At 36.9% G+C, this 19,881-nt stretch overlaps 1 protein-coding gene across 48 annotated transcripts in view; it reads left to right on the top strand.

Moving 5' to 3' along the window:
* The window catches only part of PEAK1 (pseudopodium enriched atypical kinase 1), a 319,366-nt gene that overhangs the window by 15,806 nt on the left and 283,679 nt on the right, over positions 1-19,881 (top strand). For 5 of the 48 annotated variants that reach the window (XM_063652385.1, XM_063652388.1, XM_063652391.1 and 2 more), the window contains exon 2: positions 16,551-16,786. The exons of the other annotated variants lie outside the window; for them this stretch is intronic. The gene's annotated coding sequence lies outside the window, so the exon portion shown is untranslated. The remainder of the gene's footprint in view (positions 1-16,550; positions 16,787-19,881) is intronic. 48 annotated transcript variants of the gene reach the window in all.

Genomic DNA, 19,881 nt, shown 5'->3' with positions numbered 1-19,881 from the left:
TGACCTCGGCCGGGCGCGGTGGCTCACGCCTGTAATCCCAGCACTTTGGGAGGCTGAGGCGGGCAGATCACGAGGTCAGAAGATCGAGACCATCCTGGCCAACGTGATGAAACCCCATCCCTATTAAAATACAAAAACTTAGCCGGGTGTGGTGGCCTGCACCTATAGTCCCAGCTACCCAGGAGGCTGAGGCAGGAGAATCGCTTGAACCCGGGAGGCGGAGGTTGCAGTGAGCCGAGATTGCACAACTACATTCCAGCCTGCTGACAGAGCAAGACTCCGTCTCAAAAAAAAAAAAAAAAAAAATCTAATTGACCTTATACTACATATAATAGGGATATAGTTTATGTATCAGTTACAATGAATGCAGTAAAGTGGTCACACTGTGAAAGGCATACAGGAGCTGAGACTGATTGAGGAGAGAGCAGATTTATGTTCACTGCAGGAATTGGCATTTTTCTTTTTTTCATATTGCTAAGTTACATTCGATAAGTTGAATACATATTGAAGCAGTAGTACCTTTAATAATCTGATAACCTGCTCTTTTTTCTGATAATGTATCATAGACTTTATCATTAATAAATCCTACCTCCTCCTCCTCCTATGATCATTCTCCGAATATATTAGTAGAGCAGACTCTTTATAGTCTCAAAGAATATGTCTCAGATCTCTTGGGTATATCTTACAGCAGTGCTGTCCAATAGAAATAGTGCAAACCACATATGTAGTTTCAAATTTTCTAGTAGCCACATTTTAAAAAGTACAAAGAAGCAGGTGAAATTAATTTTAATGATATATTTTATTTTAGTATAAATTGTATATTGCAACATGCCATCAATATAATCAATTATTGAGATATTTTACATTCTATTTTTTCTATCTTCCAAATCCAATGTATATTTTCCACTTAAAGCACATTTCACTTCAGACTAGCTGCATTTCAGATGCTTCGTAGCCACAGGTGGCTAGTATTAGCACAGTCCTAGAACATGGAATTTCCCCCCAGAAGATGCAATAAAATATCACTTTGCAGGTATTCTGGAGAGGTATATGAGAAGAAAACAGCAAAGCCAAGTTACACCATGGATCCTGAACACTCACTTTGCTGTGTCACAAGATGTTAAACCTTTGCCTCAATAAAATTAGGTATTTCTATATTTATGGACCTTCATGTCACACAAGTGTTAAATTTGTAGTTGTCTAAAGGCCTACTGGATATATTATTTGCAGTAACTCTCAGAATGGTCAGTAAAATTGATTCTATATTCTAAAGTTCTGTTTTTAACTACCAGGTACTATGCTCATTACCTGGGTGATAAAATAACCTGTACCAAACCCTTGTGACACACAGTTTACCCATGCAACAAACTTGTAAATGTGTCCCCTGAACCTAAAAGTTGGAAATTAAAAAAAGTCATTCTGTTCTAAAATGAATTGGTGGCATTGTAATAAATATGTGGCATGGTCATAAAGGTTATGGATATAATAGAATAGAATTGAATAAGCTTTTTTTAAAATTGAGTTTGTGGTCATGTGAAAAATATTCCTTAACATCTTACGCTTTATTTTATTCCTGTAAGATGGAGATAATCCTGCCTTTTTTTCTTAATATGGTTTTGATTGTCAAATGAGATGAATGGAAACTAAAGGGATGTGTTTTATTCATCTTCGTGTCCCCAGGACTTAGTATAGGGTATGATATATGAACGTCCAATAAATATTAGACTCAGAGGCTGAATATATGTGAAAGAACTTTCTAAATAAATATGCTACCGGTGGAAGCTGTTACTACTGTACTTGATTTGTACTATTTCTTATTTAAGTTCTTTACTGGAATATGATAACCCTTTAATAATTATTTACCCTTACAATCAATATGTAAGTTTGCCTATCATGGTTGTATTTTTACTTACCTGTAATATTTTATTCATTAAATCTTGGCTGTAAATAAATATATTTCTAAAAATATGTTACTATCTTATTTTAAAACATGTTTAGCACTTAAATGTCTCTGCTTTTCTTCAGAGTAAACAATTTGAAATCTTGTTGTTGGTATTGGGAGATAGACTTGACTGCTTTCACCATACCCAATCAGCAGTTTGAGAGACAATCTCATTGGAGGCCAAGATGATAGAGGCAAAGTAGCAATATTTTAAATCTTGTAATATGGTTCTAGTAACCAGAAAAGGCTTCAATTTAGAAAGAGTTTCTTATTTCTATAATGATGAGAGAAACTCCATCTTTTTCTTCTGCAGTGGGATGCAACATTTCATCATTGCTTAGAGTGGAAGTATAACAAAATCATAATGCAAGAGCAAATAATGTCTACCCAGAACTGCATTTCAAAGTGATCTTCATGAAAACATAAGCTTTTTCTGGCCTCAGTTTCTGCAACTGCCCACTCACTGAGTCATCTGTAGCAGTTGAAAGTTTAGATATTTCCCATTCGTTAGGGTATTTTTTTTTTTCATACAACGTGGCTTTTATCTATCCTGAATGAAGTAAGCAAGATTCATATAAAATGGCATGTGCAGTATGAAAGTCTGCTTTATTGTTTCCTGGGAATAAATGAAGAACTTTAGAAAGCAGTTGAATATTATCAGTGTACTAGGAACCATTAACTAAACGATACACTCTGGGAGTAGTTGGCACAGTTTTCTGTTTTCATTATATTCCCCCACTTTGTACCTTCACTCAAAACTGGAGCATATCTTTCATTATTTGATGACAGAAAGATAATCAGATTAAACTTAATTTTTTTCCTCTTTTTCTTCACATGATAATTATATACTAATAATTTTAACATGTAATATTTTAAATATTGAGAAAATATAGCACATGTTACTAAAAGATATGCGTGACATTGAAGACCATTTGGCTAAATAAATGGGTGATATGTTGATTGAATGAAATAATTGGTCTCATTTAAAGAGGAGAAGAGGGAACTTGCCTCTTTTCCCTTGATTTCTTCCCTTGATCTGCTTTTCTCCCCGATGTCTAGATATGCGTTTTAAAGCAATTCTATTACTAAAAATCCTCTGCTTGTTTCTGTTCCATTCTGAATTTTACTGTTTGTTGTTGTACTTAGGCACAAGGGAAGAGGATTGAAATCTGGTCCTTTTTTTTTTTTTAAAAGATGGAGCGTCCCTCTTGGCTCACTACAACCTCCGCCTCCCGGGTTGAAACAATTATCCTGTCTCAGCCACCATAGTAGCTGGGATTACACGTGCATGCCTCCACGCCCGGTTAATCTTTGTATTTTTAATAGAGCTGGGGTTTCACCATGTTGGCCAGGTTGGTCTTGAACTCCTTACCTCAGGTGATCTGCCCACCTTGACCTCCCAAAGTGCTGGGATTACAGGCGTGAGCCACTGTGCCTGGCCCTCCTTTTCTTTAGTCTTCTACTTCTGTATCTTGCTTCTGCCCATTCTTAGCATAGAAAATATAATAAAGCAAGGTGTACTTAATGGCTACTTGTAATCATGTTATAAATAATTTTTATTGGAACTTTAAAATTCCAATACAGATCAGCAAAAGCTCTCTAAGAAAGTAAAACTGGCACCTTTAATGTATACCAAATTGCATTTCATGCATTTGACATTATGCTCTGTGTTAATTTTGAGTTCTTTCATGGCAATGTCCATTGAAGTTCTAATGAATAACATTCTGTGGAAAATACAAAGATATGTTCATAGCTGATTTGGGAATTTAATTGAGCTATGAGCTACAATTTTTGTGTTGAGTTTTTTAAGAAACAAAAGAAATGTGATTTTAGGTGAGTATTGTTCTTCTTATACTCTTAACAATTGTATTATGACTCGTGCAGATTGACTGTCATGGTGTCTGGTCCTTGGGTATCATTTCTAGGAAAATGTTGAAAGAACAAGAAAAATGTATTCTTAATTAGTGCTAAAATTAAACCACTGCTTAAATTGCTAGCAAATTAGACATTTATCAGGAAAGGAAATAGTATGTACAGCAAAAGCAAGGGAGAAGAAAAGTTGCTCATGTATATGGTGATTATTTTGGAGGTAGTGGTTTGCAGTTTGATGATATTATTTGATGATATTATTGTGAACCATTAATCTGTAAGACACATTTATTATAAATGAGTTACAGGGTATGTATGAAAGCAGTTTTTATAGTATCCAGCCTACTTCTAGTGGGTAGAATGTGAGTTTTTAAAGTGTAAGATTTTTTTTCTTCTGATGTACCCCTTTTAAAATTTAAAATTTCTAAGTTTATGCCTTTTGTTGTATATATTGGGTTTTGTTGGATCTAAATGTTTTGTCAGTTATTCTGACATAAACAATACACAAAATTGTTATGTAGTGTTTGAAATAGTAAGGACCAAATGCAAAATCTTGATTATTTATCTCATTTTAGAGATTAGAAAAATGTTTTAAATTGAGCAAGTGATAGACGAATAATATCTCAGAAAAATTCAAACAATATATTGAAAAAGAAGACAAATCTTCCTTCAATATTTTTCTCTCTATTTACCTTCCAGAGGTAATCATTGCAGTCAGCTTGATATCTTTCCAAGCATTGTAGTGTATATATGTAGTTTTATTTTGTGTCTGTATTTTTAATATTTTGCATATGTTGTTCTACATTCTACCTCCTATCTCAATATTAAATATAGATGCTCCTCAACTTATAATGGTATTATGTCCTGATAAATTCATCCCCATGAGTTCAATTGTTTTAATTTTTAGATCCCACAAATAAGAGCATGCAAAGTTTGTCCTTCTCTGCTTGGCTTATTTCACATAACACAGTGACCTTCATTTTCATCCATGTTGTTGCATATGTCAAGATCTCATTCTTTTTTTATGGCTGTATAGTACTACATTGTGTATATGTACCACATTTTCTTTATCCGTTTCTGTTGATGGACATAGGTTGCTTCCAAATCTTAGCTATTGTGAATAATGCCGCAGTAAACATGGGAGTGGAGATATCTCTTTGATATACTGATTTCCTTTGTTATGGGTATATACCTGAGAATGGGATTGCTGGATCATATGGTAGCTCTATTTTTGTTTTTTTTGAGGAATGTCCAAAAACTTTCTCCATAGTGATCGTACTAATTAATTTACATTTCCCCAAACAATGTGCATGGGTTCCCTTTTCTCCACATTCTTGCTGGCGGTTATTATTGCCTGTCTTTTGGATAAAAGCCATTTTGACTGGAGTGAGATGATATCTGATTGATTTTGCATTTCTCTGATGATCAGTGATATTGAACACCTTTTCATAGACCTATTTGCCATTTGCATGTCTTTTGAGAAATGTCTATAGAGATCTTTTGCCCATTTTAAAATCAGATTATTAGATTTTTTCCTATAGAGTTGTTTGAGCTCCTTCTGTATTCTGGTTGTTAATCACTTGTCAAATGGGTAGTTTGCAAATATTTTCTCCCATTCTGTGGGTTATCTCTTCACTTTATTGATTGTTTTCTTTGCTGTGCATAAGCTGTTAAACTTGATGTGATCCCATTTGTCCACTTTTGCTTTGGTTGCCTGTGCTTACGGAGTATTATTCGAGAAATGTTTGCCCAGTCCAATGCCCTGGAGAGTTTTCCCAATGTTTCCTTGTAGTAGTTTTATAGTTTGAGGTCTTAGATTTAAGTCTCTAATTCATTTTGATTTGATTTTTTGTGTATGGTGAGAGATAGGGGTCTAGTTTCATTCTTCTGCCTATGGATAGCCGGTCTCCCCAGCACCACTTACTGAAGAGACTGTCCTAATGTATGTTCTTGGCACCTTTGTTAAAAATGAGTTCACTGTAGATGTATGCATTTGTTTTTGGGGTCTCTATTTTGTTCCATTAGCCTGTGAGTTTATTTTTAATGCTAATACCATGCTGTTTTAGTTACTGTAGCATTGTAGTATAATTTGAAGTCAGGTAATGTGATTCCTCCAGTTATGTTCTTTTTCCTCAGCATAGCTTTGGCTATTTTGGGTCTTTGTGGTTCCATATAAATTTTAGAATTGTTTTTTTCCATTTCTATGAAGAATGTCATTGGTATATTGATAGACATTAAATTGTCTATTGCTTTGGGTAGTATGGACATTTTAACAATATTGATTCTTCCAGTCCATGAAGAATCTGTAGATTGCTTTAGGTTGTGTGGACATTTTAACAATATTGATTCTTCCAATCCATGAACATGGTATATCTTCCCATTTTTTAGTGTCTTCTTCCACTTATTTCATCAATGTTTTATAGTTTTCATTGTAAGGATCTTTCACTTCTTTGGTTAAGTTAATTCCTAGGTATTTTATTTATTTGTAGCTATTGTAAATGGGATTGCTTTCTTGATTTTTTTTTCAGATTTTTTGCTGTTGGCATGTAGAAATGCTACTTTTTTTTTGTATGTTGGTTTTGTATCCTACAACTTTACTGCATTTATTAGTTATAATAGTTTTTTGGTGGAATCTTTAGGTTTATCCAAATATAAGATCATGTCATCTACAAACAATGATAATTTGACTTCTTTCTTTCCAATTGGAATATCCTTTATTTCTTTCTCTTGTCTGATTGCTCTAGCTAGGACTTCCAGTATTATTTTGAATAACAGTGGTGAAAGTGGGCATCCGTGTGTTGTAGACCTTAGAGGAAAGGCTTTCAGTTGTTCTCCATTCAGTATGATACTAGCTGCGGTTCCGTCATATATGGCTTTTATTGTGTTGGGGTATGTTCCTTCTGTATCTAGTTTTTTGAATGTTTTTTTTTTATCATGAAGGAATGCTGAATTTTAGCAAATGCTTTTTCAGCGTCCATTGAAATGATCATATGGTTTTTGTCCTTCATTCTGTTAATATGATGTATCACATTGATTGATTTGCATATGTCAAACCATCCTTGCATCTTCAGGTTAAATCCCACTTGATCATGATGAGTGGTCTTTTTAATGTGTTATTGGATTCAGTTTGCTAGTATTTTATTGAGAATTTTTGCATAAATGTTTATCAGAGATGTTGGCCTGTATCTTTTCTTTTTCTTTTTTTTAAATGTGTCTTTGTATGGTTTTGGTATCAAGGTAATACTGGCCTCATAGAATGAGTTTGGAAGCATTCCTCCTCCTCTATCTTTCAGAATAGTTTGAGTAGCATTCGTATTAGTTCTTTAAATATTTTGTAGAATTCAGCAGTGAAGCTATTGAGTCCTGAGCTTTTCTCTGCTGGATGACTTTTTATTATAGCATTGATCTCATTATTTGTTTTATTTTATTTTATTTATTTTTTTGAGATGGAGTTTTGCTCTTGTTGCCCAGGCTGGAGTGCAGTGGCATGATCTCAGCTCACTGCAACCTCCGCCTCCTGGGTTCAAGTGATTCTCCTGCCTCAGCCTCCTGAGTAGCTGGGATTACAGGCATGCGCCACCATGCCTGGCTAATTTTTTTTTTTTGTATTTTTAGTAGAGACGGGGTTTCTTCATGTTGGTCAGGCTGGTCTCAAACTCCCGACCTTGGCCTCCCAAGGTGCTGAGATTACAGGCGTGAGCCACTGCACCTGGCCTTGATCTCATTATTTGTTATTGGTCTGTTCAGGTTTTGGGTTTCTTCATGATTCAATCTTTGTAGGTTGTATGTGTGTCAGAATTTGTCCTTTCTCGGTTTTCCAATTTGTTGACATATGGTTACTCATAGTAGCCTCTAATGATCCTTTGAATTTCTGCAGTATTGGTTTTAATTTCTTCTTTTTTATCTTTTATTTTATTTATTTGAGTCTTCTTTCTTTTTTTCTTAGTCTCCTAAAGGTTTGTCAATTTTATCTTTTGAAAAAACCAACATTTCATTTCATTGATTTTTTTTGTTTCTATTTTATTTATTTCTTCTCCGGTCTTCATTATTTCTTCTACTAATTTTGGGTTTGGTTTGCTCTTGCTTTTCTAGTTCTTTAAGTTGCATTGGTAGCTTGCTGATTTGAAATTTTTCTGTTGTTTTTATATAGGTGATTATAGCTGTAAATCTTCCTTTTGGTACTGCTTTCACTATATCTTATAGATTTTTGGTATGTTGTGTTTCTATTATCATTTGTTTCAAGAAGTTTTAAAATTTTTCTTAATTTCCTAATTGAACCACTGGTCATTCAGGAGCATATTGTTTACTTTCTATGCGTTTATATAGTTTACAAAATTCCTCTTGTTATTGATTTCTGGTTTTATCCCATTGTGGTCAGATAAGATACTTGATATAATTTCATTTTTTTTTTGAATTTTAAAGAATGGTTTTGTGGCCTAACATATGATCTATCCTTGAGAATGATCCATGTGCTGAGGAGAAGAATGTGTATGCAGCAGCCATTGGATAAAATGTTCTGTAAATATCTGTTAGGTCCATTTGTTACAGAAGTGAGATTAAGTTTGATGTTTCTTTTCTGTCTGGATGATCTGTCCAGCACTGAAAATGGGATGCTGAAGTTTCCAACTATTATCATCTTGGGATCTAGATCTCTCTTTAACTCTACTTTTCTCTCTCTCTCTTGCTTGCTTGCTCGCTTACTCTTTAGCTCTAATATTGCTTTATATATCTGAGTCCTCCAGTGTTGGGTACATATATATTTACAATTGTTATATCTTCTTGCTGAATTGACCCCTTCATCATTATTTAATCACCTTATTTGTCTATAGTTTTTGTCTTGAAATCTATTTTGTCTCAAATAAGTATAGCTACCCCTGCTCTTGTTTGGTTTCCATTGGCATGGAATATCTTTTTCCATTTCTTTATTTTCAGTATGTGTGTCTTTATAGATAAAGTGTGTTTCTTATAGGCAACAGATAGTTGGGACTTTTTTTTGTTTGTTTTTTTAAATCCTTTCTGCCGCTCTGTGTCTTTTGATAGGAGAGTTTCATTCATTTACTTTCAATATTATTACTGATAAGTAAGTAACTTACTCCTACCATATTTTTATTTGTTTCCTGGTCGTTTTGTGGTCATCTCTTCCTTCCTTCCTTCCTTCCTTGCTGTCTTCCTTTTAGTGAAGGTGATTTTTCACTGGTGTTATGTTTTAATTACTTGCTTTTAATTTTTTGTGTATTTATTGTATGTTTTCTAGTTTGAGGCTACTATGAGGCTTGCATATAATATCTATCTAGCTATCTACCTATCTATAGATAGATATTTGATAATGGGTCTTAAATAACCCATTATTTTAAACTGGTGATAACACTGATTGCATAAACAAGCAAAGAAAACAACTAATAAAAACTCTATATTTTATCATCATCCCACCTGCTTTTTAACTTTTTTTGTTTCTGTTTATATTTTATTGTACTGTGTTTTTAAAAGTTGTAGTTATTATTTTTGATCGGTTTATCTTTTAGTCTTTCTACTCAAGATATAAGTAATTTAAACACCACAATTACAGTGTTGTAATATTATGTGCTTTTCTATATACTATTAGCAGTGAGTTTTGTACCTTTAGATTATTTCTTTTTGCTCATTAAAGTCCTTTTCTTTCAGATTGAAGAACTCCTATTAGCATTTCTCATAGGACAGGTCTGTTGTTGATAAAATCCCTTTTGTTTGACTTTTGTTTGTCTGAGAAAGCCCTTATTTCTCCTTAATGTTTGAAGGATACTTTCACTAGATACATACTACTCTAGGATAAAGGGTTTTTTTTCCTTAAGCACTTTAAATATGTTGTGCCTCTTGTCTCGTAGCCTGTAAAGTTTCCATTGAAAAGTCTCCCGCCAGTCTTATTGGAGCTACATTGTATGTTATTTGTTTCCTTTCTCTTGCTGCTTTAAGATCCTTTCTTTATCCTTGACCTTTGAAAGTTTGTTGATTAAATGTCTTGAGGTAGTCTTACATGGGTTAAATCTTCTTGGTGTTATATAACATTCTTGTACTTGAATATTGATACCTTTCTCTAGGTTTGGGAATTCTTCTGTTATCCCTTTGAATAAACTTTCTATCCCTGCCCCTCTGTCTCTCTGCCTCCTCTTTAAGCCCAATAACTCTTGGATTTGGTCTTTTGAGGCTATTTTCTAGATCTTGTAAGTGTGCCTCATTGTCTTTCATTCTTTTTTTCTTTGCTCTCCTCTGACTGTGTATTTTCAAAGAGCTTGTCTTCAAGCTTACTGACTCTTTCTTCTGTTAAGAAACTGGTGCATTCTTCAGTATGTCAGTTACGTTTTTCAACTTCAGAATTTCTGCCTGATTCTTTTAAATTATTTTAGTCTGTTAGTTAAATTTATCTGATAGGATTCAGAATTCATCCTCTATTTTATCTTGAATTTTATTGCATTTCCTCAAAAACAGCAATTTCAGTTGTTTAAATTTTTAACTTAATTTTTATGGGTACATAGGAGTTATATATATTTATAGGGTACAGTAAATGTTTTGATACAGGCATAGAATGAGTAATAGTCACATCATGGAGAATGGGGTATCCATCCCCTCAAACATTTATCCTTTGAAACAGCTATTTTGAATTATATGTTTGAAATGTCGCATTATCTCTGTCTCTCCAGGATTGATTCCTTGTGCCTTATTCAGTTTGTTTTAATTAGGTCGTGTTTTCCTGGATGGTCTTGATGCTTCTGGATGTCCGTTGGTGTTTGGTCGTTGAAGTGTTAGGTATTTATTGTCATCTTTGCAATCTGGGCTTATTTGTACCCCTTCTTTTTGAGAAGACTTTCTAGGTATTTGAAGAGACTTGGGTGTTGTAATCTTAAGTTTTTAGTTACTGCAGCCATGTCTGCATTAGAGGGCACCCTGAGCCCAGTAACAGTGGCTTTTGCAGACTCATAGAGGTGCTGCCTTGGTGGTCTTGGATAAGATCCAGAAGAAGTCTCTGGGTTACTAGGCCAAGACTCTTGTTCACTTCCCTTACCTTCTCCCAAACAAATGGAATCTCTTTCTGTGCTGAGCTGCCTGGAAGTGGAGGAGGGGTGACACAAGCACTCCTGTGGCCACCATTACTGGGACTGTGCTGGGTCAGACCTGCGGTCAGCATGGCACCGGGTCTCACTCAAGGCCCATGGTAACCACTGCCTGCCTATTGCCTATGTTTGCTCAAGATACTAGAACTCTGCAATCAGCAGATAGCAAAACCAGCCAGGTTTGTGTCTTTCCCTTCAGGGTGGCAAGGTCTCCCTAGCCCTAGGTAGGTCCAGAGATGCCATCCAGGAGCCAGGGCCTGGAGTTGGAAACCTTAGGAATCTAGCTGGTGCTCTATTCTAATGCGGCTGAGCTGGCACTCAAGCCACAAGACAAAATCCTTCCTACTCTTACCTTCCCTTTCCACAAGCAGAGAATTCTGTCCCCATGGCCATCATTGTCCCAGGCCCGTGGTGAGTACTGCCTGGCTACTGCTGATGTTCACTCAGGCCCAAGGACCCTTCAATCAGCTTATGATGAATGCTTTCAGGCCCAGGACTCTCCCTTCAGAGCAGTGGGCTCCCCTCTGGCCCAGGGCAGATCTGAAAATGCCATCTAAGTGCCAACGCCTGAAATTGGGAACCCCGCAAGTTCCCCCTTGGTGCTGTATTCCACTGTGGCTGCCCTGGTAAGCTGTAAGACAAAATCTCCTTTACTCTTCCCTCTCCTTTTCTTAAGCAGAAGGAGTCTGTCCTTGTAGCTACCACAGCTGGGAATGTGTGAGGTGTTAGGTCATGCCTGAAGCCAAGTCTCACCCAAGGCCCTTGGCAAGTACTGCCTAGCTAATACTGCTGATTATTCAGGGCCAAGGAGTCCTTTAGTCAGCAGGTGATGCATCCTGCCAGGACTGGGTCCTTCCCTTCAAGGCAGTGGGTTCCCTTCTGGCCCAGAGTGTGTCTAGAAATGTGGTCCAGCAACTAGGGCCTGGAATAGGAGCCTGCTTGGTGGCCTGTCCTACTGTGGCTGAGCTGGTATCCAAGTTGCAAGACAAAGTCCTCTTTAGTCTTCCCTTTCTTCTCAAAAGGAGGGAAGGAGCCTCTCCCCAAACTGCGAGCTGCACTTCCTGGGGTTGTGGGGGGCAGTGTGGGGAGTGGAGTTCAAGCACTGCCTTGGTCGCCCTGGCTCGTATCTCACTAGGTTGTGTACTCGCCAAAGTCCACTGGCTCCAAACCCAGCACCACACAGGACTTGCCCAGGAATTGCAGTCCTTGTGGCCTAGATTGCCTTTCAAGTTTATTTAGAACCCCAGAGCGCTTTAGCCCATGGTGGCAAGGCTCTCTGGAACTCAGGTTCCAGCTGCTGGGATGGGCAATTCCCCTCTGGCTAGGGCTGCTCTAAATGCTCCCTCTGTGGGCACCAGCTGAGTTCTGCCTGGTCTTGCTTTCCACTGTGACAGGGCAGCACTGAGGTCCAATGGAAAGTCCCACAAGCGGTGTGCTCTCTTTCCCCGCAAGTGCACAACTTCCCTCTCCATGCCACACAGGATGGGGGAGGGTGGAGGGGATGGTGTCAGCAATTGAACACTGTCTTTCCTACCCTCTTCAGTGCCTCTTTCAGTGACATGAAGTTAAAAAATCAGATGATTTTTGCTTGTTATGAAGGTGCTCTTTTGTGTGGATAGTTGTTCAATTTGGTGTTCCTGCAGGGAGGACAATTGGTGGATGCTTCTATTTGGCCATCTTACTCCGCCTCCTCCTCAACAAAACCTGGATCTTTTTTGATGAATGAGAACAGTAAAGAAGACCGTCCATGAGGGTAGAAAACCTGTATTTTCCTATTCAAAGTTAGATCCCCTGTACCTCTCTTTATATCTCATATGGCATAGACATGAAGATGTAGGAATAGATGAATGTATAAATGCCATATATATGATGCATATTAATCTTTGGGCCATGAGTTGAAAATAACCTGGCAGTTAAGGCTGCAGAGATTGCCTTGAATTGCATTGGTCTTAATACCTCTGTAATTCTGAGCAGTTAAGCTCTTTGATATATTATCAGAAATTTGAGTTATTTTGTTCTCTTCTGTATTTTACTTTATTCTATTAGAGGTATTACTCCTTTTTCACATACATTATCATTATTTAAGTTATGATCTAAGCTACACAGGTAACTTTGGCCACACCATTCAGAGTGAACAACTGTGATGAATATTGTTTAGTGTGTATCCCATCAGTGGTTCTATTATTTCCATATTGAAGATTCTGATTTTTAGTTCAGTTTTGCGAACATTTTCTGCATGCCTTCTTTGTGACAAGCCTGGTGCTAAATGCTGCGGGTGCAAAAATGAATGAACTACAGTCTGGCCTTCCTGTATCTCACTGCCCAGGAAGAGAATTTCAATGCTACATGTCAAGTACAATTATAGGGGTATACACAGGACCATAGTTTTGCACTTTGGTGTTAATTTGACCATTCTGATATAGAGATAGTTCATAGGCTAAGAGTTTAAAGTATTTCTAATGGTTCATCACGCTTCACATTCTGGTATTATCACTTTTTAAGAACTTACAGGTGAATAATCGGATATTAGTATGTATGTGATCATCTCTTCTCCCCTGTTTAATTTGTTGGTTAAAGAGAGAACTCTTTAACTTGTTTGCTATCTTATTTCCTTGTATTAGTTTGCACACTGTTAGTATACAATGTCAAGAGTTAGCAGAATTTAGGATCCTTTGATAGCGATTTCTCTTCCCTTTTTTGGGAAGGGATACTAAAAAACAGTGATTCAGACTTCTGTATCTTTCTGCTTTACACTTTTTCTTTTGGATACTTGCTGGTGGGTACTGTTATCTTAGCCTGAGCCAGAAATAGTGCCATCGAATCATATTGCTTTTCATTTCAAGTTGGCAGCATCTTTAATAGCAGTGCAATAGTCTGGCCTGGTGTTCTCGAGTTGAAAGGATTCTAGCATTTGTACCGTAGAGAGTAAATAGTGCCCCCTTTCCCTGGTATCTCTCTTTTTTTTTTTTTTTTTTTGCCCTGAGTTAGGTTGGTGCCAGTACCCTTTCCTCTTGTATTTAAATCTGACCTTTATATTTCTGTCCTGCTAGAATATAAACTTTGTGAGCAGGAGTCCTCTTGTTCACAGTGGTGTTCTAGCACTTAGAATAGTGTCTGGTATATAGCAGCTTGTAGTAAATACTGTTGAATGAATGGTATGTGAACAGTGCTACCCAGAAGACTGAATGAATCTTTAATGCACAGTTCTTGTTTCAGAGCAAGGAATTGTATTCCTATTCTTTATGTGAAACTATGTGGATACTGTGTAGCTCAGCAGTAGCACCATGGGTCTGGGCTGCCTCAACCAGTATCATTTGCTGGGGTAACTAAGAAGATTCTTACTGCCCAGCTTACCCAGGAATAAGGAGAGTCATAAATGGAGTCTTCTAAGTCTGTGGGGCTGGGATTAAAGGTCTCTGTGACTTTAAACTAAAATCCTGATGGGGACAGTGCACCCTCACAGTCCTAGGGAGCCCTTTGAACTTATTCTACAGAGGCAAAAGTTCTTCTTTTTGGTTGTGTCATCTTGCAAGGAGTTCCTGGAATTCCCAGGGCATCTGTCTACTGGATTGTGCCCCAGGAAAAGTTGACAGTTTATTGTCCTGTTTAAGAGCTGGGGATCTGTAACCAGACCACCTTGTTGAAATCCTGGCACTGTGATTTCCCTTATTTGTGATCTTCAGCAAATTACTTATTTTGTTTCTTAGTTATCTCATCTTTAAAATGAAAATAGTATCTAATTTATAGTCTCATTTGTGGATTAATAGAGGCAAAGGGCTTAGAACATGCCTGGCACATAGTACCAATGTTCAGTAAATATTAACATGTACATATTTGATACAGAGAAAATTCATACCTCTTTTACTCATTTTCATTCTAATATGCTTTCCTGAGGAAGATGAGAAGCCACAGAGGTGCAGCTGACATTCTGGGAATTTTACAGAGGCCTACCTGTGCCCGTGGAAGTGTGTTGAGCATATGATAGCACATAACATCAGTTTCTAATGCTGTCATCCATCACCATTTGTCAGGTAGAAAGCAGGTGGAGAACTTTAGCTCTGGAAAGCCCTAATTATCCTCAAAGCAGGCTATGCTCAATTTGACAGTGTCATGATTTTTAATATTTGAAAATTCCAGAATTGCTACTCTGGATGTAATCCTTTCTTTTTCTTCTTCCTCTTTCCTGCTTTTACTTATACAGTTAGGTGAATATGATGCTCCACTTCCCACACAGATACTCAAATAGCTCTGACTGCTGACATATTAGTATCTTACTGTCAGCACATAACTTGTTGCTGTGTTATTGACATTTTCACTGGTTTGAAATTTTTACTGTTATCTGGGTTTGAATCCCAGCTCTCCCAAGCTTCAGTTTTCTTTCATTTGTCAAATGGGATAAAAGTATCCACTTCATAGGGTTGTTGTGAGGATTAATGATGAATACAAAACGCTTAACATAGTACGTGGCAGGTAATATTAGTTGTAAAGTTAATATATCCATTATCATCATTCTGTTTCAAATCAGCAATGAAATACAGACTACACTAATCCCATTTCTGCTTGGAATTGTGAGTCTAAATGCAATGTAGCAGTTCCCTGCTTGAAATATACTGTAAACCTTCCAATTGCAGTCAAGATTTTACTACCTTCTAGGGTATACAGGGATGGTGGAACATAGTAAACCTTGAGATTTGGCTTTCCCGTGTTTGTATTCTAGCCTTTCTACGAAAAGGTAGTAACCCTAGATTTCTATTACATGCACCCCTTGATGCCTCCTCCAATAAAACTGCAGTAATCTAATTTGTACTCTGTCCTTGAAGACAGAATTAGAAAGTGCATCCAGTACGTCTGGTAGCAAAGTTCTGAAATGCCCTCTAGGATAATTACTTTCATAATAACCTATAAAATTTCATGTATAACCACAAGTTATCATCCTAGCTTTGTTACGTTTCTTTTTCTTTGACTTGCAAAACATCCCTCCATGAGAGATGGTATTATCTCCCATTTACAAATTAGGAAAGCAAGGCTCAGAAAGGTCAAATAATTTGCCTAAGGTTGCACACCTGTCTAGTGACAACACAGGGTTGATTCACTCTACAGCTTTTTCCTTTTTTGCTCAGAATTAGAAAGCTGAATCCCAAAATTAGGGTCAAAATTTTTCCTATAAAAACTTGTAAATGATACAACTAAAAAAAGAGAATGGATGCAGTGACTCATGCCTGTAATCCCAACACTTTGGGAGACCAAGACAGGAGAATCACCTTGAGCCCAGGAGTTCGAGATCAGCCTAGGCAATATAGTGAAACCTTGTGTCTACAAAAAATTTAAAAATTAGCCAAAGTTGGTGGTGCACGTCTGTAATCCTAGCTGAGGCTGAGGTGGGAGGATCGTTTAAGCCCAGGAAGCAGAAGTTGCAGTGAGCCCAGATAGCACCATTGCACTCCAGCCTGGGCGACAGAGCAAGACCCTGTCTCAAAAAAAAAAAAAAAAGAATAAGCAAAAGAAGGTAGACAGGCAGAAAGAAGATATGAAGAAAGTTAAGTTAATAAATGTGGAACATAAAAGATAGGATGGAAACAAATTTATTCAAGTATCTCTGGTAAACAATTCATATAAGGCCTGTTTGATGGAGTATTTTTTTTTTTTTTTTGTAGTGTGAAGTTTTAACTTGGAGACCCAGAATTCAGACTTGAAACTATAGAAGAGAGGATGAAGAGAATATTAGCAGTTGAAAGGAAAATGTAGAAATAGAAACATTATGTATATTTAACAGAAAACAATGATCAACATGAAATGTTGAAGATATATGTTCTAAGTGATAGCTGTATGTAGATATGGTTCAGAGAAGGCAAATTGCATGTATTGTTTGATACACGGAGAGAAGATTCAGGTAAGCATTCTGGAATTAATATTTCCTGAGTTAGTTGCCATAGTATTAAATTATATTTTTCTGTAAATGAGATGCCAATATGAGTCTTCTTTTATTTGGAGTGTTTAAGCAGGGGAAAAGGAGGCAGACACTGAATAGCTACTGCAACTGTCTGAGGAAGTGTTGTAATACACTAAAAGTTCCGATACAAATTTCATTAGCTGCATGTTAGCATGTCATATCTGTCACTCTGAGGCTTTACCTTTTACCTATGAAGCCCACATTGGTAATTAAACATTTTCACATGTTTAAACTTCTACAAGAGGCTCAAGTTTTGTACCTTCAATTTACGCATGATCCAGTTGCATATACTTTTCAAGTTGTTTTTATTTTTTTGAGACAGGATCTTGCTCTGTTGCCCAGGCTGGAGTGTGGTGATGCTATCATGACTTACTGCAGCTTTTACCTCCTGGGCTCAAGCGATCCTCCTGCCTCAAGCCCCACAAGTAGCTGGGACCACAGGTGCACACCACCATGCCCAGCTAATTTCAGCTATGTATACTTAGAACATACTAAGTATACCCACTTGCTAACATTCACTTCAACAGGATAAAACTGGCCCTACCTCCCCTCCTTACCAACCAACTCTCCTCTGACTTCTGGGTTTGTCAAGAAGGCTGCCATCCACATAGTTGGCCAGATACCAAAATGCTGAAGTCACTTTTTATTCATTGAGTGCTTCATCTTTATATCTAACCAAGTCTGGTAGTTCTTCCTTTGGAATATATAGCTTGTTCCTTTCCCTTCACTGTCACTATTTTATTTATTTTTAATTTTTAATTTTTTTGCTATAGAGGGAAAGATAATTATTGCTTGTTTTTTGGGAATTCTCATAACTTCCTCAAGTAATTTTGTAACACATTTTCCTGGGTAATGCTTTTTCATTTTTGCTTAATTTAGTTATGTAACCTTAGTTTGGCTGCTTAGGTATGTCACTGGAGAGCTACTTCCCTATTGGAGATGTAATTCTCAGTTCTGCTAAGAGAGGAGATCGTACACATCAGTTAGGGTTGTCATAAAAGGAGTTGAAAACATCAGCTGTTAGCAAATCACTTTCCTTATGTGATTGTTTTGAATTTGAACAACAAATCCATCTGTTTTGCCTTAAACAAAAGGTAAGATATGCATAAAGACAAATATTTGTAACCTAGTATGAGGGAATTCTTACCCTACAAAATTATTTTAGGAGCAGGCTAATTATATTTACACCTAGGCAGTGAACAGCCAGTCTTTGAAGAGAGTAAAGCATCAGATAACTTACCATTTTAAAAGTCTATTGATGTGTTTGTTTCCAGGAAGAGAGAATTTAATAATTTATTAATTTAAGGGAGCAAGTGTTTTTGTAGAAAAGATTATCAAGATTGTAATCAGGCCTTAATGGAAGTTTTCTTGTGAGAAATTCTAGCAGGAGGGAGATAATTTCTGTTGGAGACTTATTCTATGTTGAGAACACAGAAATAGTTCAGAAGTGTGTTAGGAATGTTTACAAACTTATACGTCTGCATTTTATTGAGTTAACAAGTTTACTATGTCTTGTTTAAATAGATTTTTTTTTACTCTGGGTACACAATAATTGTATTAGAGAAATTCCTTAAAGATCTTTGGTAAGAGGATCCCTCTCCATCTGCTGATTTCCAATATATTTCTGTTGTGCAGTAGCCAGCTATGCATGCCTGTCGATTGAGGTATTAACGAGGCATGAGTTTGCAGTTCAGTAGGAATCTAGACATAGTGGTGTCGTGGGAAGATCTTCTTGCACGTGGTCTGCTGTGACGGATAACCAACTGTGGGACATGGGGAAAGCAACACTTCTGTCTTGGCTTCATTTCTCACTCTGTAAAATAAGGGAGTTAAATTAAGGGCCCTTCTATCTCTGAGTCTCTCATTTTATGATGCCACCAGAATCCCTTCTGAGCTCCTCATGAAGAGGTGTTTGTTCCATAGCCCTTTCTATTTTTTTAATGTAGTCCTTGTTCTGATGGATATGAACAAAGCCAGCCTAAATGGATTGGGGTTTTGGAAAATTTTTTCCCTCTGATTGTAATTAAGTGACCTAAACAGATATTGAATTTATGACCATAATGTTAATAGCTTTGTGCTACCAACAGCATTTTAACAACAAAGCAGGAATGTTTCCAAACTAGAAATCTATGAAAATTCAAATATTGATGAAGAAGGCTTCACATACTTTGTTGTACATAGAGCCATTCTTAGGAATACTTGGGATGCTCATTCTAATAATAACTTCCGTATAAGAGGTAATGAAGAACAAAGACATTGGAGGCGTACTTCATGGGTCCACATCTGGTTCTGCAACTTGCTTGTTTTGTGACTTTGGACAAATTATAATACCTACTAAATAGATTTTCTGAGGAATAAATGCTGAGGAATATATGCCTGGCCTTTAGTTCTGTATATGTTTAGCTGCTGTTATTAATTATTTTTACATTCCAGGAGTCAGTGCCTCCTATAATAGCTCCATTAATCCTCATAGCAGTTCTATGAAAATAGTACCATTTTTATCCTCATGAGGAGACCAAGACTCAGAGAGGCTAAATAATTGGCCCAAGGTCACATATAAAATGGGTGCTAGATTCAAACCAGGTTTATCTGACTCATTCTAAAACTAAGGCTCCTTCCTTCTTCGTATATTCTGCCCTAAGCCTGGTCGTTTGGATATTCTCAATGCTTTTAACTAGTCAGGAGGCAGTTGGTGTTAGAAGACCAAAGGCTCAGGTGGCATCCAAATAAGTGCCTCTCTTAATCACCATGATAAAATGATGTGACTCTTCTTTAGAAATGTGCCTTTCAGACTTCAGGGTTTTCCACGAATTATTTTCATACAGTGTGACTTCCTTTTGTTCATCTTCTCTGCAGAATGAGGCAGCCTTGGCACCCAGTCCCCAGATAGCCTTCCTTATAAGTGGCCTCGAAGTATCTGGGCTGGATTAGAAAAAAGACTCCTTTGCCATATCTATGTCCTTACTTTTACAGAGTGAAAATTGTAATACATAAAATAATTACAATGAAGTTAAGAACCAGAGCATCCCCATAGC

This window comes from Pongo pygmaeus, chromosome 16 (assembly GCF_028885625.2).
Source record: "Pongo pygmaeus isolate AG05252 chromosome 16, NHGRI_mPonPyg2-v2.0_pri, whole genome shotgun sequence".
NCBI lineage: Eukaryota > Metazoa > Chordata > Mammalia > Primates > Hominidae > Pongo > Pongo pygmaeus.
Note: the sequence above shows the minus strand (reverse complement) of the source record. Positions and strands in the feature narration are given on the sequence as shown.